The 20,549-nt window shown below is 37.0% G+C and overlaps 1 pseudogene; it reads right to left on the bottom strand.

Moving 5' to 3' along the window:
* Positions 1-16,020: 16,020 nt before the first annotated feature.
* LOC104454784 lies at positions 16,021-17,064 on the bottom strand (annotated as a pseudogene).
* Between the last annotated feature and the right edge of the window lie 3,485 nt (positions 17,065-20,549).

Raw genomic sequence — 20,549 nt, 5'->3', positions numbered from 1 at the left:
AACGGATCTAGTTCTTTTCTACGTTCTCAATTAAATTTATAGATAAATTATTAAGTAGAGGAAATTTGATTAAATCAAAACATTGCATGAAATATTTTTATTTTTACAAAAAAAAATTAAGTGAAATATCATTATTTTGGATTGACAAAAATTAATACAGAGCTCCTAGATACATGAATGATCATGAAGTAGAGGATATAAGCCACTTGACTCCTTATTCAAATGAGAGCAACATGTTGGTTCATCACGCATATATCAAAGTCAATTATATATGAAATAAATTGCCAAAAGATTTTGCATTCTTTTTTGTTTCCTCCAAAGACACGTATTCATAAAAATAAAAATAAAACTCATAATCAATAATCAATGGAATAGACTTATTGGTCAAGAAAAATATTATCTCCGATAAAAATAATTAAACTCATTAGAGTTTGTCTCATCATCCTTCGATCATAATTTTTTTTTTTTTTAGAAGGGGGGACTAGTAATTCTTTTAATGTACATTGACTATTTTTTTTAACAATTCTCTACTTTGACCTGGTACAAAGAAAAGAAAAGATGGAGAGAACTAGTTCAATAGCTATAACCATCTACTTGGCAAATCTTTAAGAAAACATGTGGAGGAACAAAGAATACACACTTACCAACAGATCTTTTGTGCTCCTCGGTTCTCTAAATGGGAACAAATGTTAGAGACGCGGAGCAATTTTTTCCCACGGGCTCCGTCTTCTTCTTTTCCCTGTATATTTCTCTATTTTTTTGCTGGGCCAACACTTCTTTCGGGGTGGGGCCTATTAGAAAAACAAAATTGCTGTTTAAAATGTGTAAGTTCTCTTGTTTTATTTTGTGCATCGAGATGCAAAAGTATAGGATTTTAATATTAGATATAGTGTAAAGTGCAATTTCAAATAGGTGAAGATGATTATTTTTTGCAATGTTTCAATAAAATGTCTCCAAAATATCCATATAACAATTTGGACTTTCGAGGATCTAATTGGATCAGTCCAACTATCCTTAATCTGATCAATTTTTATTTCATTTTGCCTTTTCAAACCAAGTTGATGCCCATTAACAGGCATTTTCTCAATCTTTTGGATTTTCCTATCTCATTCTTATTTCCATGGCTGCCAAACAAGCCAAAAGAAAGAAATCGCCATCCCATTTCTACACTGTTTTCCAGTCCATTATTTAATGTGTCTGCATACATTTGATGAGGCAACTATTTAAGGAAATGTCGTAATTTTCGGTGCAGCTATACCGTATTTTTTAAGAGCTTTGAGCATGGCATAGTAAGCAAAACAAAGCAACAAGTAACGAGCACTTCCTTTCTTGTTTAATAATCAAGTCATAAACTCTTTAAACGGTGGAGACCATGGACTTTGCACGTCCTTCAAAGGACAATTCTAGGGGAAGATATATTGGGCTACAATTACGGTTTAGGGTTATTTTGGTTTGTATATTTTGTTTAACGTTGAGTATACATAAGGGTGACGACCATACTTACGGATGCTTATGGATGGCTATTCTTAGAGATGCTCGTCACGGGTTCAGACAGCAGCATCTGCTTGGCTGCACCATAATGTCACCCTTTCTCTATATCTTCAACTTCTCGGAGGCAACAAATTCGAGCGACTTTCGGTACATAAATCGGATTATGCCTAATGATAGAATTGTCGAACCAAACTACAGCAAAAGAAGAGGTATCATCATCCCGTGCCGTATTGTGTTTGCCAATTTTCAAGCAATATCGAGTGCTCTAGCAGAATTATTAGCATAGCGATGACCCAAGCTAAGTGATTCTCCATTTTGGTAATTCGAGTATTTGAATCATCATTCTCCATTCTTGCTCTAGAGCAGGTTTGGCAACCTTTTTTAGCTGTTTTTTCAACTCTGTTCACAAAAAATAAAGCAAAATAAGTAAAGTCAGCGTACGGAAAAGAAATGAAAAGAAGGTACGCACCCTTCAATATTATACTTTCTTAAGATGAAATTGGGATAAGAAACCTTCATCGAGGCTCCAATTTTGTATAAATGATTTCTTATCAAATTATTCATGATGACACATGAAAAGATTATATAATTGAAGTGTGTAACACATGGTGATCGATCAAAATGCTTATTTTATATCCCATAAGTAGAGGTGTTAAAATGGGTACATAATCCATTTATGGACCCATGTTTGCTTAAATGGGTCGTTAATGGATCGACTTTATTTCCCAAGGCACCCATGATGGGTTTTAAAAATAAAAGGACTAAAATATATGGGTCTTAAATGAGTCTACTTTGTACCCATTTAAGACCCATTTACTAACTCATTAAAGATGAACCCAGTAACCCACGAGAGCCCCGAGTCTACCCTACCCCTTTTCGCTTTCGATTCACCGCCACCTCCATCGCCCGTCGCCACTTGCCGTCGCCTGTCTCGCCTCATCGCCGCTTGCCACCGCCCATCATCGCCTTGTCGCCGCCCATCTCCAGTGGCTAAGGTTGTCCAACAACTCCATCGTCAGAGGACAGAGCCACTTGGTTCAGGTACTCCATCTGAACACGCTTGCTGTTTTACATAATCGAGCGCACACATGTGGCGAGATGGTCCCAACGACATGTTCGATCGATTACCGGTTGCTTAGTGTCGTCAATTCTTTTGCGGAAGTGGTGTTTTGCTCGAGTCAATTTGACGGTGGAAGTGGTTTGTTCTGTGCTGGGTTGATGTGTGTTTTTTCTGCTGTGAATTTGAAAGGGTGCCTGAATTGCACTATTAGAGCATATTATCTTTTTGTGTTAATGGTTCCATTGGTCTCATAGTGTTGCTAATGCCCATTTATAATTTGTTATTGTCAATCTTGTTCCATGTGGATGATTTGTCCTGGACCTTTTTATTTGAGAGTTAGGTTGAAACATTTGGTTTTCTGATGCTGACTTGTAAGTTACATTGGTTGTGAATCCACCATGTTAAGACACCTCGTGTATTGAGGCAAATCAGTTGTTGCTGGTAAGATGTAGCATTACCTAAGTGTTGCTCCTACCATTGACAGCCATGTACTGCAGTTGATCTTCATTTTTTTATTCCCCTTACAGGCAGTTCGCTCTACCGCTGGTGGTGACTACTTTGTGAGTTACTTGCCCAAGTACAAGACTGTGGCGAGCGGGCTCGGCGCCAGGGAGGGAGAGCCGGATCCAGTGGAGTCGCAGTGGGTAGTATCTTCTGAATAGAGAGTTGTTGCGGTTCCTCAAGCTTAGGCCCAGAAAGTTCTAAAAGAATGTAAGGATGAATTTGATGACTGCTGCGATTTTTCAATGTTCTAGTGAACAAAAGTTGCTCTTTCGACATCGTATTCCTCCACTCTATTATTAGAGCTTCTTTTCGGCAGCCCCATCTACTCCTGGAGTCATAGACGGAACGCTGTATTTTCTTCATGGGCGATACCCAAAGACATTGTAGGATTCTAAAAAAATTAGCTACATAGGCAAAAACCTATATGGTATGAAATGGCTTCTTGGCTTGCTTTTTTCTTTGGTCAGATTCTTTGAAAGATGCTAGAGACTTGGGTTTTTAATTAACATCCATGTTCCACGTATGAACTCATTCTTTATTCTTTATGTTAAATTCATAACATGCAATCCTGAACCTGTTCTAATTTATGTTTTCTCCAACTAATTAGTTGACATGTCAAGAGATAAACAAGGATCGAAAAGAATATTCAACTACGGAACAATTCGAGAGATGTAGAGTTGCATCCTTAGTTCATGAGGACGAGGAAGATAACTCTAATTGCTCTAAGCGTTCAAGAAAATGCATTTCGATTGTATGGTTTGAATTTGAAAAGTTCACAAATGGTGATGGCATGAAGAAGGCTAAATGTAAGTGGTGCAAAGTAACTTACACGGCTAGTCATGGGACAAAAAAACTTGTTGCGTCATTTAGATACTTGTCCCAACCGAGATGTTAATGTTGATGGTTCCGAAGTACAATTTGACCAAGCTGTGTTTAGAGATATGCTAGCAAGAGCGATAATCAAACACAATTATACATACTCTTTTGTGGACCATGAGGCTACTAGAGACTTGTTTAGTTACCTCAACCCTAATGTGAAGCACATTTCAAGGCTTACGGTAAGAAGTAATATGGTAAAAGTTTATGAAAAAGAAAAGGGAATTTTTATGTGCATAGTTAATATCTTGTTGCTCGTAATATTTGCTTTAATAATGCACTTTTGACATGTAACTTCTTGTGGATTTTTTATGCTTAAATTTTGTGGATGAGGGAAAATGTAAGAGAAGTCCACTTGTTGGCCAAATGCATTATTAAGTGACTGACAAGTTGCTTCTTGAGTCACATTGAGACATCAATAAACTCACGGTACAAAAATACCGTGCGTTCAAGCTCAAAACAATACGCTCTACACACGGCTTCTATTGTATCTCTTCAAAGCTTCGCACGGAGGACTTGCGGCTTCGTGGACGTACGGCTTCATAGACTTCGGCGGCTTCGTTCTACATAGGTCTTCGACTGCTCCACGCACGCACTCAAAAAGGAAAGTGAATTATGTTCGTATATATATGTGTCCAGATCAAGGGCCCACCACGTCAAGGGCCCACCACGCGTTTTGGCTTCTTTCTTCAACACTAAACGTGTGTGTGCAAGGTTAAATTGACCTTGGGCCCCACCAATTGATTCCTTCTTCGGTGACGGACGCTGCAAGTAAAGAACCCTTCCCTTTTTTTCTTTTGTCTTGGTTCGCACGTCCTATAGAAAATTTAATCCAAGCAAATCGCGTTTTTGTAAGCGTTCAAACTCGAGATATAATTTAACATTCTTAGCGATATAATGGGGTTTTAAATAGGTTGATTGGCAAACCTCTCTAGATGCAGAAAAAAAAAATAATAATAATAATTTTTTTGAAAAGTATAAAAAATTGAAAAATAATTGATTAGATTTGAATAGCTTGGAAGTATTTTAGTAATGTAATCTTTTAAAATTTGGTTAAATATGAAAATATTTTATTAATATTGATTGGGTCAGGTATGGGTCGAAAAATTTACATTAAACATAAATAAGATCATAAATGGGTTAATGAGTCAATTTGAGTCGGATCATTAGTAACTCGACCCGACCAACCATTTAACAACTCTAAAAAATTTTAGAAAATTCAAAAATCAATAAAAAAAAAAATTAGAACTTTAGAAAATCATTAAAAATTTGGAAAAATCTGAAAAAGTAAAATATAAAAAATTCCAAAAATATATATTAAAAATTTTGTGATATAGAAAAATCGTGAAAATCTAGAAAATCTGGAAAATCATTAAAAATTTTAGAAAAAAAAAATCATTAGAAAATGTGAAAAATAAAAAGATAAAAATTAGAAAAATTGGAAAACCCTTTAAAGAACTAAAACCTAAAATTGGATAAGCCTTGAGGGCTCTATAATAAGAATTCTTGTTAAGTCTTGTTTCCTTTTTCAAGGATAATTTAGGATACTTGCATATTTTTTATTATGCTTATAATTGAATGCATTTTTTAATATTTTGGTGTTATTTCCATACGCTTTCTAATCTTCTTCCACCCTTTGTCCTCCACTTTTCTCACCAACGCTTCTGTTTGAATGGCCGTTCATCTCTTCCGACTTACTCGATCTTCAGGTACTCTCTTTCTCTCTCTCTCTCTCTCTCTTTGGGACTATGCTAGCGCTTGTTCAGTATGTATGCATTACAAGCCCTCCCGCATTCTCCCCCCTCCTCCCCTCTCTTCCTACGTCTTGGTTGTTTGTTTGGTGTTGCTGCGCTTTTCTCTTTCTTTTCCTAGCTTTTAGTTGCCTTCGTACTTGAGCTATGTTGATCAATGTTAGGTTCATGAGTTCTTGTGTGCTCAGTTATCCTGATTTGCGAAATGATCTCATGACAATTCTGTTACACAAAGAGAGAAAAGGAGGGAAGGAACTGTAGCACTTTATGGTTTGTAGCTAAAATGGTGGATGCCATAGTACCTACCCTTTTGTATGTGAATTGTTAATTTCAATCAAAAGTTTGTTCTATCATTGCATCACTACACTTTGTACACACAACCTGTGGTCGAAACCCAAGCCGCACTCAAGAAACCCTTAGGAGGTACCGAGAGCAAGAACCCGCATGAGAAACGATCTGTGGTAATCCTCTCTTGGTCCCACTCATTCCAATTAGTGATAAAGAGGACTGTCCAACATAAATATGGATGGGGAAATTCTTTTGACCTCCAATTAGGTCAACTTTTCACATACCAAAAGTAGATCAACAAAAGTGAAGAACAAGTTTCTACATATACCTAGTCTCACATAAATATTTTGGTGACTATTCCATGACACAAGGGTACAAGCAAGCAAATTCCAATGGTTATTGGTCATGACCTAATAGTATCGGTCATTTTCATCCAATGTCAGCTTGCCTCCATTCCATGATCTTTTCTAGCATTTATATGATGACCTTACTGTTCATCAACCTCTCTATATTTATCAAGTTCAACCATTTTGTTTTCCCCCACCCAATATCAGTGTCATACCATTGAAGCTTGCACCAAACAGAGCGCTTGTAAAGTTCCCTCTATCTCTATGAGCTTAGAATTGGCGTGTTATAATAAAACTTTTTTTTGAGTTGTATTATAAAAGATGAATTTATAAGAAGTAACCGAAAAAGATATTAACACCTGAATTTTTAGTAAAAGCAGGTCATTTAAATACAGTAAATTACAAAATACTATTAATCTAAGATCACTTGAATAGTTACAACTTAGAAACTATTAACAACTACTTAGAATTACAAAGAAGGTTCTAAATAAACTTAGCAAGTTTCTCCCTGCTGAATTATCACATGTGCTGTTCAATCTCGAAAAAGTGTTTTGGTCCAACTCAAACGTATGACAAAAGTTCTGATCAATTAAAATAAGAAACTTTTTATGAATTTGGAGTCAACACACTGAAACTCCATTGTTTATGAACTTAAATAATGCAATGCTCTAAAAATAGCAAAAAAATCATTTTCACCAGAAAAGCTAATATGCGTGAAAGTCGCGGATTCTCTCTATCAACTTATCTCGTGGAACTACCATCTTTCAGGACCAAATTTTGATATTTTACCATTTGCTTTAATCAAATAATACAATAACCAAAAGGCTGAATCTTGAGCTCTTCAAAAAACATGACAATGAGGGTGTTTTCGATTGGATAAAGCTTGTGCTTACAACATGAACAAAAAACCCTAGATCAAGATGCAATCCAAGTCCAAGAATGAGAAAAGCCAAGCATACACAAAATCCCCCAATCTACTTCTAGTACATTGCTCTCTTCCATCTCCATCAAAAGTAATATCCTCAAGCGCAAGCATCGAATGTACTGTTCATGAAATTACCATATGCTTAAGAATCACAATTAAAAAAAAAAAAAAAACACAAGAAGAGAGAGGCAAATATGAGAGAAGTAAGCGACTGTTAAGAGACGAGAGAGGTAGCTAGAGAGAGGCGAGTTTCGAAGAAGAGCAAAGCCAAACAGACACAACTTCAAAGAGGAGTAAGACAGGAGAGGCGAGAGGTGAGGAATAAATCTAAGATTTTAAAAATTGTTAAAGTAGGAAATTAATAAATTGGTGAGGGTAGCAAAGGTAAAATAAAAAATTTCATTGATGAATCCACTAGTATGATGCTAAGTTGCCCGAGGTAGCCTCTTACTTGCATTGGGCTTCCAACCATTCAAAGGCCAACTTTACTTCCATGTGGTTTTCAATTTTTTTCCCAAACACCTATATTTTTGTTCAAGGAGCTTTAGACAGCCAATGCCACTTGGAAAAGCCCCTCCCAAATGCACTCTTAGTCTGCTAACATTTGTTAAATGTTTTTGTAAGTTAAGAGTTACAAGGATGGCGTGATTGTAAACCATTGTTTTGTAGATAGTGAAAAGAATGTATATGAATGTATGTGGAAATTATATTGAAGTGTTGGTTGATCTCGATATAAATATATGTTCGACTACATCACTATACTTCGCACACACACACAACTTACAGCTGAAACCCAATCTACACTTTGGAAACCCTTAGGAGCCGAGATAAGGAACCCGCATGGGAAACGACCCGTGGTAATCCTCTCTTAGTCTCGCTCATTCCAATTAGTGATAAAGGGAATTGTTCACAAATATGAATAGATAAATTCTTATTACCTACTTGGGATAAGAGCCTAAAAGCCTTCAAGAATCCCGCTATTAGGTGTCAAACCTCACAATTTGCATGTGACGTGTGATTAACACACTTCCATTATCTTACTTATTTTGTAAGTATTGTCTCAATCCTAAATTATCATCATTTCATAAATAATGTAATTTCCTTCTGTAAATATTTTTTCCACAAGAGATCGTAATTAATGGAAATGTCTACTTAGGCCTAGATATAATAGATGCTTTCAAGGATGTTCTGATCTTCAAATCATCCCCATCCCGAAGGAAGTCCTTTTGGAAATGTGGGACAAGCTCAATGAAAGCAAACAAGACTGTGGAGCAGAAGATCGGATGCATTATCTCTCTTTTGCATGTAGAGCCACAAGTTGCCTTGATTAAGGCTCTAGCTCATTTTTGGAATGCAACATCCACATTCGTGTTTGGTAATAAATATGAGTTAACCCCAACTTTAGAGGAGTATGACATCATCATCAATAAGTAGATGACTTCTTTTGGGTCAATTAAACCACCTATTGATCTAGATCCTGTGCCAACACTAAATGAATTTTTGCAAATAAAAGTCATCAAGATTAGAGATGCTATGCGAGGTAGCTCAAAGGCCCTTCCTTCGTCTTATTTAAAGCTTACCATCGTTGAGTTGTCCATGAAGTAAATCCAAAGAGCTAAAGTTTTCCTTTTAGCATTATTTGGATTCGTCATCTATCCTCATACACAAAAAACAATGAATCATCAAGTGACTTATATTGTGAAACAGGTATGTCAACTCAAGGGATTTACAAACATGATTTTGGCTTAAACATTTCTTTCATTCTCCCGCTTTAAAGAAAAAACGCATTCAGTTCTTAGAGCCCCGATAGAATTTCTTCACATTTGGTTTCTTTCTCACATAAAAAAATTTGCAGAAGCATATGATAATTTATCAAGTTAATAAAGATTCGCACCCTATTTCTAAGCTCAAAGGCATGGAAAAACTTCTCAATCCATGGTCATTTCCTTCTTGGTTTGATTTCTCGAAACTTTTTACTCCTAAGCAAATCCTATGGCAAGCCCATTGGGTTGGATTTCCCAAGGCACGCCCTATTACCGGGCTTGATGACCCCATCCCACTTTTGGGACTTACAGGGTATATCATATTACCCTTTGAGAGTTGCCCGACAGTATCACATGCTCCAAGAAATCTCCCCTCCTCTAAAGTTGGGTTCATATCGTTTTGACTTCCGCGAAGAGGCTGTAAAAAATGACCAAATTGAGCATTTCCAGATAAAGGTGAACAAGATCGATGAAATATTACACTGTTGATATTGAGAGATGTCGAATGAGTGGTCACAAAATTGGAAGGCGAGATGAAATTGCACCATGCCTCAAGAGACTATATAATCCATTGTCTCGAGCCTGAGCTTAAAGTGATCATTCCCCAGGTCCCTTCGAATCCGACTCCGAGAGAAGCCCATATGGGGAGGCTTATCAAAAAGAAGATAAAGCTTTGGCCAAAATGGAACGTTTGGCAGAAGAGAACAAAAGACTCCGTCAAGAACTTTTTGGTAATACCAGTCAAAGCTAGAATTCTGAGAACATTCCATTGGAGCTTTTTCCATTCATCCATGAAAGATAATCCTTACGTATCATTAAAAAACCAAGAACCCAATACATTACTACTAATACATTACTACTAATATAGTCAAAAGAAATTACATATGAAAAAGTATTTGTCATACATCAAACTAGTATGAATGGAAAAAGCTCTAATAAAATGTGCTCGGAATTCTAGCTCTAACTAGTATTATCAAAAAATTCTCAACGAAGTATTTTGTTCTCTTCTGCGAAACATTCCATTTTGGCCAAAGCTTCATCCCTCTCTCTGATAAGCCTCCACATATGGGCTTCTCTCGGAGTCAGATTCGAGAGGACATGGGGAATGATCACCTTAAGCTCAGGCTCGGGACAGTGGATTATATAGTCTCTTAAGGCATGGTGTAATTTCATCTCGCCTTCCAATTCTGTGACCACTCATTCGACATCTCTCAATATACAGCAGTGTAGTATTTCATCGATCTTGTTCACCTCTCTCTGCAAATGCTCAATTTGGTCCTTTTTTACAACCTCTTTGCAGAAGTCAAAACGATATAAACCCAACTTTAGAGGAGGGGAATTTCTTGGAGCATGCGATACTGGCGAGCAACTCTCAAAGAGTAATATGATGTAGACCCCGTAAGTCCCAAAAGTGGGATGGGGTCATCAAGCCCGTAGTAAAGCGTGCCTTGAGAAATCCAACCCAATGGGCTTGCCATAAGATTTGCTTAGGAGTAAAAAGTTTCGAGAAATCAAACCAAAAAGGAAATAACCATGAATTGAGAAGTTTTTCTATGCCTTTGAGCTTAGAAAGAAGGTGCGAATCTTTATTAACTTGATAAATCATCATGCTTCCACAAAATTTTTTATGTGAGAAAGAAACCAAACTTGAAGAAATCCTATCGGGACTCTAAGGACCGAATACGTTTTTTTCTTTAAAGCGAGAGAATGAAAGAAATGTTTAAGCCAAAATCATGTTTGTAAATCCCTTGAGTTGACATACCCGTTTCACAATATAAGTCACTTGATGATTCATTGTTTTTTATGTATGAGGATAGATGACGAATTCAAAGAATGCTAAAAGGAAAACTGTAGCTCTTTGGATTGACTTCATGGACAATTTAGCGATGGTAAGCTTTAAATAAGACAAAGGAATGGCCTTTCAGCTACCTCGCATAGCATCTCTAATCTTGATGGCTCTTACTTGCAAAAACTCGCTTAGTGTTGGCACAAGATCTAGATCAATTGGTGGTCTAACTGACCCAAAAGAAGTCATCTGCCTATTGATGATGATGTCATACTTCTCTAAAGTTGGGGTTAACTCATATTTATTACCAAACACGAATGTAAATGTCATTGCATTCCAAAAATGAGCTAGAGCCTTAAACAATGCAACTTGTGGCTCTACATGCAAGATAGAGATAAGGCATCCAATCTTCTGCTCCACATAATCTTGTTTGCTTTTATCAAGCTCATCCCACATTTCCAAAAGAACTTCATTCTAGGGGTGTGCAACGGAAACCGCTCGAACCGGGACCGGACCGAACTGGACTGGACCGGCCGGTTTTGGGCGGTTCCCACGGTCGGCGGTTCGGTTCCCGGTTCCCGGTTCCTAATCTTGGAACCGGCGGCTGGTTGGTCCGGGTCCCGATTCCAAGGTGGGAACCGAACCAACCGGACCGGACCAAATTTTTATATATAATTTATATTCATATAATATATAAACACATATAATATATGAATATTATATATGAAACTTATTGTAATCGGAATTGCAATTGAGGTAACAACCTCTTATGTGGCCAAGAGACCACCAAAACTCTTGTTGTTACTCTTTATTTATAGAAAAAACTCTCCTCATGCTCACACTCTCTCTCTTGCTCCCCTCACTTGCAAACGACAAGGCACTTCAAGCCTTAAAAGTCTCATATCGATTAAACATTCAAAGTATAGAAGAGAGATTGTCTATAAAACCTAAGCCAAGCACAACCTTTAATCACGTTGTTCATGGGTTTTATGCTTAAAATTAAGCATGAAACACATAAACTATGATTGATATTCACACAAGTGAAGTTTGAATATTTTGTACGTGGAAACATGTGTGAGTAGTTTTATTAGATTGCTTGGAAACCGAATTTGATTGATCGGTCCGGAGCATGATTATTCTTTAGTGAATGGTCATTCTTTAGTGAAAAAAGAAAGTACCAATTCTTTTGGACCGGACCGGACCGGACCGGAACCGATGGTCCGGTCCGGTTCTCGGTCCTAGGACCAAACGATCCGGTCCACGGTTCCTAAAATTGGGAACCGATTCTCCCGGTCCGGTTCCAAGGTGAAACCGGGAACCGACCGAACGGGGAACCGATCACCCCTACTTCCTTCTGGATGAGGATGATTCCAAGATCAGAAGCATCCTTAGAAGCATCCATTATATCAAGGCCTAAGTAGACATTTCAATCAATCACGGTCTCTTATGAAAAAAATATTTACAATAGGAAATTACATTATTTATGAAATTATGGTAATTTAGGATTGAGACAAGACTTACAAAATAAGTAGAAGAGAAGTGTGTCAATCACACGTCACATGCAAATTGTGAGGTTCGACACCTACTGGTAGGATTCTTGATGACTTGCTCTCATTCCAAATAGGTAATAAGAATTTCTCTATCCATATTTGCGAACAATCAGTTCCCTTTATCACTAATTGGAATGAGCAAGACCAAGAGAGGATTACCATGGGTAGTTTCCCATGCGGGTTCCTCGTCTTGGCTCCTAAGGGTTTCTAAAGTGTAGATTGGGTTTTAGCTACAAGTTATGTGTGTGCGAAGTATAGTGATGTAATGAAACATATATTTATATCAAGATCAACCAACACTTCAATATAATTCCCACATACATTCATATACATTCTTTTCACTACCTACAAAACAATGATTTACAATCACGCCACCTCTTGTAACTCATAACTTACAAAAACATTTAACAAATGTTAGCAGACTAAGAGTGCATTTGGGAGGGGCTTTTCCAAGTGGCATTGGGTATCTAAAGCTCCTTGGGCAAAAATATAAGTGTCTGAGAAAAAATTTGGAAACCACATTAAAGCAAAGTTGGCCTTTAAATGGCTGGAAGCCTAAGGCAAGTAAGAGGCTATCTTGGGCAATTTAGCATTATCAGCATGCTGGTGGATTCATCAATGAAAATTTTTATTTTGCCTTTGTTATCCTCTTTAAAATCCTAGATTTATTCCTCACCTCTCGCCTTTTATATCTCACTCCTCTTTGAAGTTGCGTCTCTCTGGCTTTGCTCTTCTTCAAAGCTCACCTCTCTGATCACCCTCTCTCGGCTACTTCTCTCGTTGCTCAACAATCACTTACTTCTCTCATGTTTGCCTCTCTCTTGATTGATTCTCTTGTCTTACCCCTGAATCAAAGTTTTTTTTTCTCGCTTCGATCCCTTCTTGTTGTGCTTTTTTTAATTATGATTCTTAAGCATATGGTGATTTCATGAATGATACATTCGATGATGTGCTTGATTGAAAAGATGACTTTTGATGGAGATGGAAAAGAGCAATGTATTAGAAGTAGATTGGGTGATTTTGTGTATGTTTGGCTTTTCTAATTCCTGGACTTAGATTGCATCATGATCTAGGGTTTTTTGTTCATGTCGTAAACACAAGCTTTATCCAATAGAAAACGCCCATGTTGTCATGTTTTTTAAAGAGCTCAAGATCCAGCCTTTCGATTCTTGTATTATTTGATTAAAGCAAATGGTAAAATATTAAAATTTGGTCTTGAAAATGGTAATTCCATGAGATAGGTTGATAAAGATAATCCACGACTTTCACGCATATTAGCTTTTCCAGTGAAAATAATTTTTTTGCTATTCTTAGAGCATTGTATTATTCAAGTTCATGAACAATGGAGCTTCGGTGTGTTGATTCCAAATTTATGAAAAGTTTCTTATTTTAATTGATTAAAACTCTTGTCATACATTTGAGTTGGACCAAAACATTTTTTCAAGATTGAACAGCATAGGTGATAATTAGCAGGGAGAAACTTGCTAAGTCTATTTAGAACTCTATTAGGTTAGATAGTTTGTCAAAAACAGCTGCCTTTTATTACAAATAGGAATTCAGGGTCAACAATAGTTGTTGAGGCCTTCTTTGTAATTCTAAGTAGTTGTTAATAGTTTCTAAGTTGTAACTATTCAAGTGATCTTAGATTAATAGTATTTTGTAATTTACTATATTTAAACGACCTGATTCTACTAAAAATTCAAGTGTTAATCTCTTTTTCGATTACATTTTCTTATAAATTCATCTTTTATGATACAACTCAAAAAAAGTTTTATTATATCACATCAATCCTAAGCTTATAAAGTGATAGAGTGAACTTTACAAGCACTCTGGTTTGATGCAAGCTTCAATGGTATGTTGTTGATATTTGGGTGGGGGAAAGACAAAATGGTTAAACTTGATAAGTATAAAGAGGTTGATGAATAGTAAGGTCATCATATAGATGCTAGAGATGATCATAGAATGGAGGCAAGCCGACACTAAACAAAAAGGACCGATACTATTGGGTCATGACCAAGAACCATTGAAATTTACTTGCTTGTACTCTTGTGTCATGGAATAGTCACCAAAATATTTATGTCAAACTAGGTATATGTAGAACTTGTTCTTCACTTTTGTTAATCTACTTTTGGTCTGTGAAAAGTTAGTGATCCAACCAGTGATTATGGGTGTTCAACAGCAATTTTATGTAAACCACCCACCAAGCTTCTAGTAGAATTACATCTGCAATCTTCAATTGTGCTTGTCTTGATTGATTCTACTCAAATTTCTTGTTAAAATATATTTGTGTATCATCACTTGATTAAGATTTCCCTATGGATTGTCAATAAGTGTTCAACCATGTCTATTTCTCGCTATGCTCATAAATTGAGTGAGCCTTTGATTTATTGAAAAAGATATGGAATATTCTCGCTAATTTGTAAATATGTTTCTTTTACATTATGTCAATGCAAGAATATTAAAGTTACAATCATCATCTTTTTTAATTTTAAACAAATTAAAATCAAAAAAGTTAAATTAATCACACCAAAGGACTCTTCAAACATATGTTTACCAAACGGCATTTTCTCATTGCAAGACACTTTTTAATTACAGTTACCAAACAATATTTGCATTTCACCATATCCCTTTCAACTAAAGGCATTTACATCTCCTAAAAGCCTTCATTAAAAGTTAAACCAAATGCACCCTAACTTCATTTTCGTCGTGACTTTCCTAATCAAGATTCTAATTTAGAAGAGGATGAAAGTGTGTCAATCACATGTCAAATGCAACTTGTGAGGTTCAACACTATTACGGTGAGAAATCTAAAGGCTTAAGGCTCCCATCCCAATTAGGTCAAAAGAGTTTCCCTATCCATATTTATGTTGGACAGTCCTCTTTATCACTAATTGGAATGAGTGGGACCAAGATAGGATTACCACAGGTCGTTCCCCATGCGGGTTCCTTCTCTCGGTATCTCTTAAGGTTTCCTTAGTGCTGCTTGGGTTTGGCCGCAGGTTGTGTGTGTACAAAATGTAATGATGTAATGGTAGAACAAAATTTTGATTGAAATTAACAATTCACATACAAAATGGTAGGTACTATGGCATCCATCATTCTAGCTACAAATCATAAAGTGCTACGGTTCCCTCCCTCCCTTTCTCTCTCCATCTCGCTCTCTCTATAACAGAACTTTCATGAGATCATTTTGCAAATTAGGATAACCGAGCACACAAGAACTCATGAACCTAACATTAACCAACATAGCTCAAGCACGAAGGCAACTAAAAGCTAGGAAAAGAAAGAGAAAAGCACGGTGACACCAAACAAACAACCAAGACATAGGGAGAGAGGGGAGGGTGGGGGTGGGGGGGGGGTGGGGGGGAGAAAGAATGCGGAGGGCCTGTAATGCATACATACTGAACAAGTGCCACCAGAAGCGCAAATGAACAAGCACAGTCCCGGAGAGAGTACCTAAAGATCGAGTAAGTCGGAAGAGATGACCGGTGGCGATTCAAACAGAAGCAGTGGTGAGAAAAGCGGAGGACAAAGGGTGGAAGAAGATTGGAAAGCGTAGGAAAATAACACCAAAATATTAAAAAATGCATTCGATTATATAATCATAATAAAAAATATGCAAGTATCCTAAATTATCCTTGAAAAAGAAAACAAGATAAAGCTTAACAAGAATCCCTATTATAGAGCCCTAAAGGCTTATCCAATTTTAGGTTTTGGTTCTTCAAAGGGTTTTCCAATTTTTCTAATGCGGCAATACAACCCTCTACTCATCCCCATGCAAATACCACATTCCTCTTCTATCTTAATATCCATTTCATATAGCTTTCCCTTGTCTAGTTCATCTTTTCTTTCGTACTTGGTGGCACACACTTTTTTTGTTTCCTCTCTTCCATGTCAATTATTCCTTCGAGAAGTTGCAAGGGAGGGAAATATCACACCTAGTCATGAAAAGTGAAGGTTGTTGTACGATACAGGCAAAATCTTCTTTGAGATAGTATTTTATGAAAACAGTGGTATTGAGAGTGAATGAAAGAAAAAGAACTCCGTTCCACTAACCATAGAACTCTTTAATGCTAGCTTTTCTTTCATGAATGGACACGGTTGTCTTGCCATCTACATAAGCCTGCAATAATTACCATCACATCAACACATGAACAGAAGAAATGCTTACATTAAGTCCGTTCCACAAGACAGCCACTATTTCATTAAAAACCAAAAGAAACCAAGAAAGTGCAGTCTACCTTGTAAATGAGAATCCTAGGCAATCCTAAGGTACCAGCAAGGTGACAAAAGACATCCAGCAGGCCCATGCCTCCATGTGGCGCCTTGTGAGTGGTCAAAGGCCATGCTGACTTGGCAAGTCCAAGACCACCTCATATTTTTCTACTGTCCTAGTTCTTCCTCATCATCAACACCTTCGGCTACCGCTTTGTCCTACAAATTCCAAATTCATTGGCACATGAAAAAAGTAAGAATGCAGCAGTGATTGTTTCCCGGTTAGCTTCCTACCGGGGAAATAAAAGAATAACCAAAAATAAGTTCCATCAGTAAGGGAACCAGCAGAAATACTTCTTCTGCAGTAGATTGCTTCACCTTTTGCTTCCTCACTGCCCCTGGAAGTTGAGCAGCTGTCTCAGTGGCTATGGCTGTCAAGATCTTATCAACCTTTTCATCTATCTCCCCCTTTTATGTCCTCCGTGTCAAGAGCCGTCATTCACAAATTCTTCCACCACACCAGCCTATATATTCATATAAACAAACTGCATTCAGCAATCAAATATATACCTCTGCTATTCGTATGCTGCAGGATGCAAGGCTACTCCACAACCATCATTTCACAACTTTAACAAAAATATTCCACAATTTGCATTTCCAACTTTTTTCCACTTTGCAAGCCATATTCCAGCAAGTGAGCAAGAAGTGGAGAACTAACATTCCCAAATTGCTTAAGACAATGTTCCTTAATTGTGCACTATAAGATCATATTGATATAGTCGTTCATTTCATTATCTTATTTCTCATCCACTCTTCAAACTATCAGCATAATTTGAAGATGATAAAGCAGAAAAGGAGATAAAGTTTCCATTGTCTCTCAACACCCATTTACTATCAGAAAAAGCTTGAATATAGGCTCCTCATTTTGAATATGAATGTTGACAACAAAAGGAATATTACTATGCAAATATACAGTTGACAAAACCCCCATAGGAAAGAGTGCATCATGCAAATTATAAAATCACATTAACTGATACAGGATCAATTGATACAGGAAATGTACCTTGGTCATTCCTTTGCTAAACTCCCTCATCGTAACAGCCATTTTAAGTGGATGAGGACCTTCAATTAGAAAGGACTTTCACTCACTCTCAGGCTATTTTATGAGAATCCTCCATCTCCCACTATCATCCCATGCCAACAAAGGTCCAAGTATTCTGACTTTACCAATCTGAGAGGTCTTTAATAGGGACGTAATGTGGGGCTTGGTCAGCGGCTTAGCAAAGGGACTCTTGAGTCAAGGCTATTGAAAGAACAACTCTTTAATCATCTCCGGGTTTACAAGTCAGAACTGCAAAATGAGAAAGAAATAATCTTGCTCGCACTTCTTGAGTGATGCTTATAAACATATGAACTCCTATGTTAATTCAAGTATAGGCTAGGTTCATGGGTTGAAATGAAAGGACAACGGTTTTCTTTTTCATCATTGGGGATTGTCTTCATGAAATGCCCCATTGATTGTAAAAAACTCAACTTTTGAGTTCTTTATGCCAGATTCAATTCTTGAAGTGACTCTCTTTTCATCTATGGGCATAGTTCTTATTCATTTTATTCATTTTTTTTTTTTTTTCATGAGCATTGGCCTTGCTTTTACCAGGCACACTGGCCCCTTAATTCTATTTTGAATGCATGTTCAAGCAATTACACTTTAAATGACATTCCAAACTTTGAGGGGAACGGGTTTTTAAAAGAAATGAAATTGCAGGCTCAAGTGGGCTATGCAAAAGGATACAAGTATGTAGGATAGAAAAGAAATGCTCTCGTCATCCTAAAAAGGCACTTAGAATTACCATATGAATTCAATGTAATAGCACGACTTGAAAATTGAAGAAAATTTCAATCCAACTTTATGGTGCTGTCTTACCCTCAATTTGCCCCAATGTGGGGTGGTTTTTGACAGGGATAACTTTAAAAAAAAATCTTCACAAGTGTATAAGGCTCAAAGTGGTTAAGCAATGGGCAGCCCCTCATCATTTAGGTTAGAAGAGAACTCTTTACCTTATAGATATGGAACTTCCTACCTCATCTCACAGAGTGAATAAGTAGGGGATTGTGTATAGGATAAGGCTTGCCTTTCATCATGCTTGACACGACATTGATGTCACTCCCATTAAATTGTCTATCTTGACAAATCTCACATGAAATTGGTGAGCTAAATCAATATGAAAATTTTCTTTTCGTCAGCAACTTTAAGCATAAAAAAGCGTTTGTGATTTCAAAACAAACAATTTACTACACTCAAAAAGATGATTTCAAGCATTCATTTTTCACGAAGGGATTGTCTTAGCAATGGATGTCCTTGGATTGTCTCTATCAATCAAAAGTGAAAATCCGCTTTTTTGATTTGATGAATACTCCATTCTGGCTTTGCTCCTGCACAAGAGAACGTGCATGAATAGGATAGTATACAACTCAAAGTAAACTCAAATTGCACAACCATTTTGGCTCGGATTGAGATTTTGTCTCAGTCATGTCACTACTAGAATCCTTAGTGCCCCCAATTCGTCTGCAAGGAAAAGAATAGAGTGTCAATTCTAGAATTAATTATATTCAGACATTTCATCCAAGACAGAATCCTCTTTTTGATTTGTTCCATTATTTTCTCATGAAATGAGAAACTTCACCGAGAATGACATCTCACACAAATTGTTATGAGATGTGCCACATATCAACTTTGGAATCAAGATGATTTTCTTCACTCTTGGGATATGTCATCAAGATCAGTTGGAAATGATCAACGTCTATTTTCCTCTCGGATGTATGTTCCCAAATCAATGTTATGCTCTGAGACATGAAGTAAATGAGTTAGAAAAACCAGAGTAACCTAATGCAGTGCTTTTGGAAATGGCTTGAAAAATGATCTTCTTTTTTTTGTTCTTTTGGAATTTTTTGGATAGATGAAAAGTCCTGGAATTCTCCTTGGATGATATTTTCTTTTCATTGTTGGATATCGTCACCGGGCTAGTTTGGTGTACCCCATCATATCCTCAAAACAAAACTTGTAACTGTATTGCAATTAAATGAGGGAAATGGAACAACTTAGGACCATGAATCATGTGTACATTCTTCACCCTCCTTGAAGGCAAACCCTTCAGGTCAGATATTCTTCCATCTAGATATGTAGCTATCTTTCATGATGGCATCAAACTCGACTACCTCAGGAAAATATTCAAAAGGTCTTCTTGGTTCTCTTAAAGTCGCAATTTCTCATAAAGATAGAGCAACATTTTTGCTTGATGAGATAAACTCTTTTTTATCCGTCATTTTAACTCGATCGTGAACGGATGGGTGACGGGATCGTTTCCATAATCACCTAATTCAAATAGTAAACATGAGGGTAAATAGAAAGTCGATCCATGATCTTGATTTTTCCATTTTTTTTCATTTATTCATGAAAGTTCTTACAAGAAGGGCATTTTCTATAAATGGACTAGGCTAGGCACCCAACAAGACCAAATTTCCTAAACATGAATTGAAAACAAATTCTCAGAGTTTTTTTTTTTGGGCAAATAATTCATTGCATGGCAATTCTCATTTGATTTCTAATTGACAAATGAATTAGATCAAAGCGAATAACCTAGATTGTCATGGATGGACCAAAAGTAGAAATTGCATAGTATAGGGATAGAAGAACTTCACCAAGAAAAATCAATGGCAATCACATAGACATGCACATGGTAAGACAAAGGCTTATCGTGGAGCCACAAGGATGATCTTACGGGCTTGTGGATATCGGGTCCTCATGAGCTGGTTCCGGGTTAAGCATGCGGACCGAGGTGGGTACTCTTGACACCATGAAAGAAACTTTGGAATTGAGATGGGCGACTCGTACGCGAGCATGCGGTCTTCATCCTCTCAACACCATCTAAATAATCATGAACGGGTTGTGTGTGCTTTGTCAGCAAACACTTCCCCTTATACCTCACATCCTGC

This window comes from Eucalyptus grandis, chromosome 7 (genome assembly GCF_016545825.1).
Source record: "Eucalyptus grandis isolate ANBG69807.140 chromosome 7, ASM1654582v1, whole genome shotgun sequence".
NCBI classification, from domain to species: Eukaryota; Viridiplantae; Streptophyta; class Magnoliopsida; order Myrtales; family Myrtaceae; genus Eucalyptus; species Eucalyptus grandis.
The sequence above is the reverse complement of the archived record's forward strand: the minus strand, read 5'-3'. Positions and strand labels throughout refer to the sequence as shown.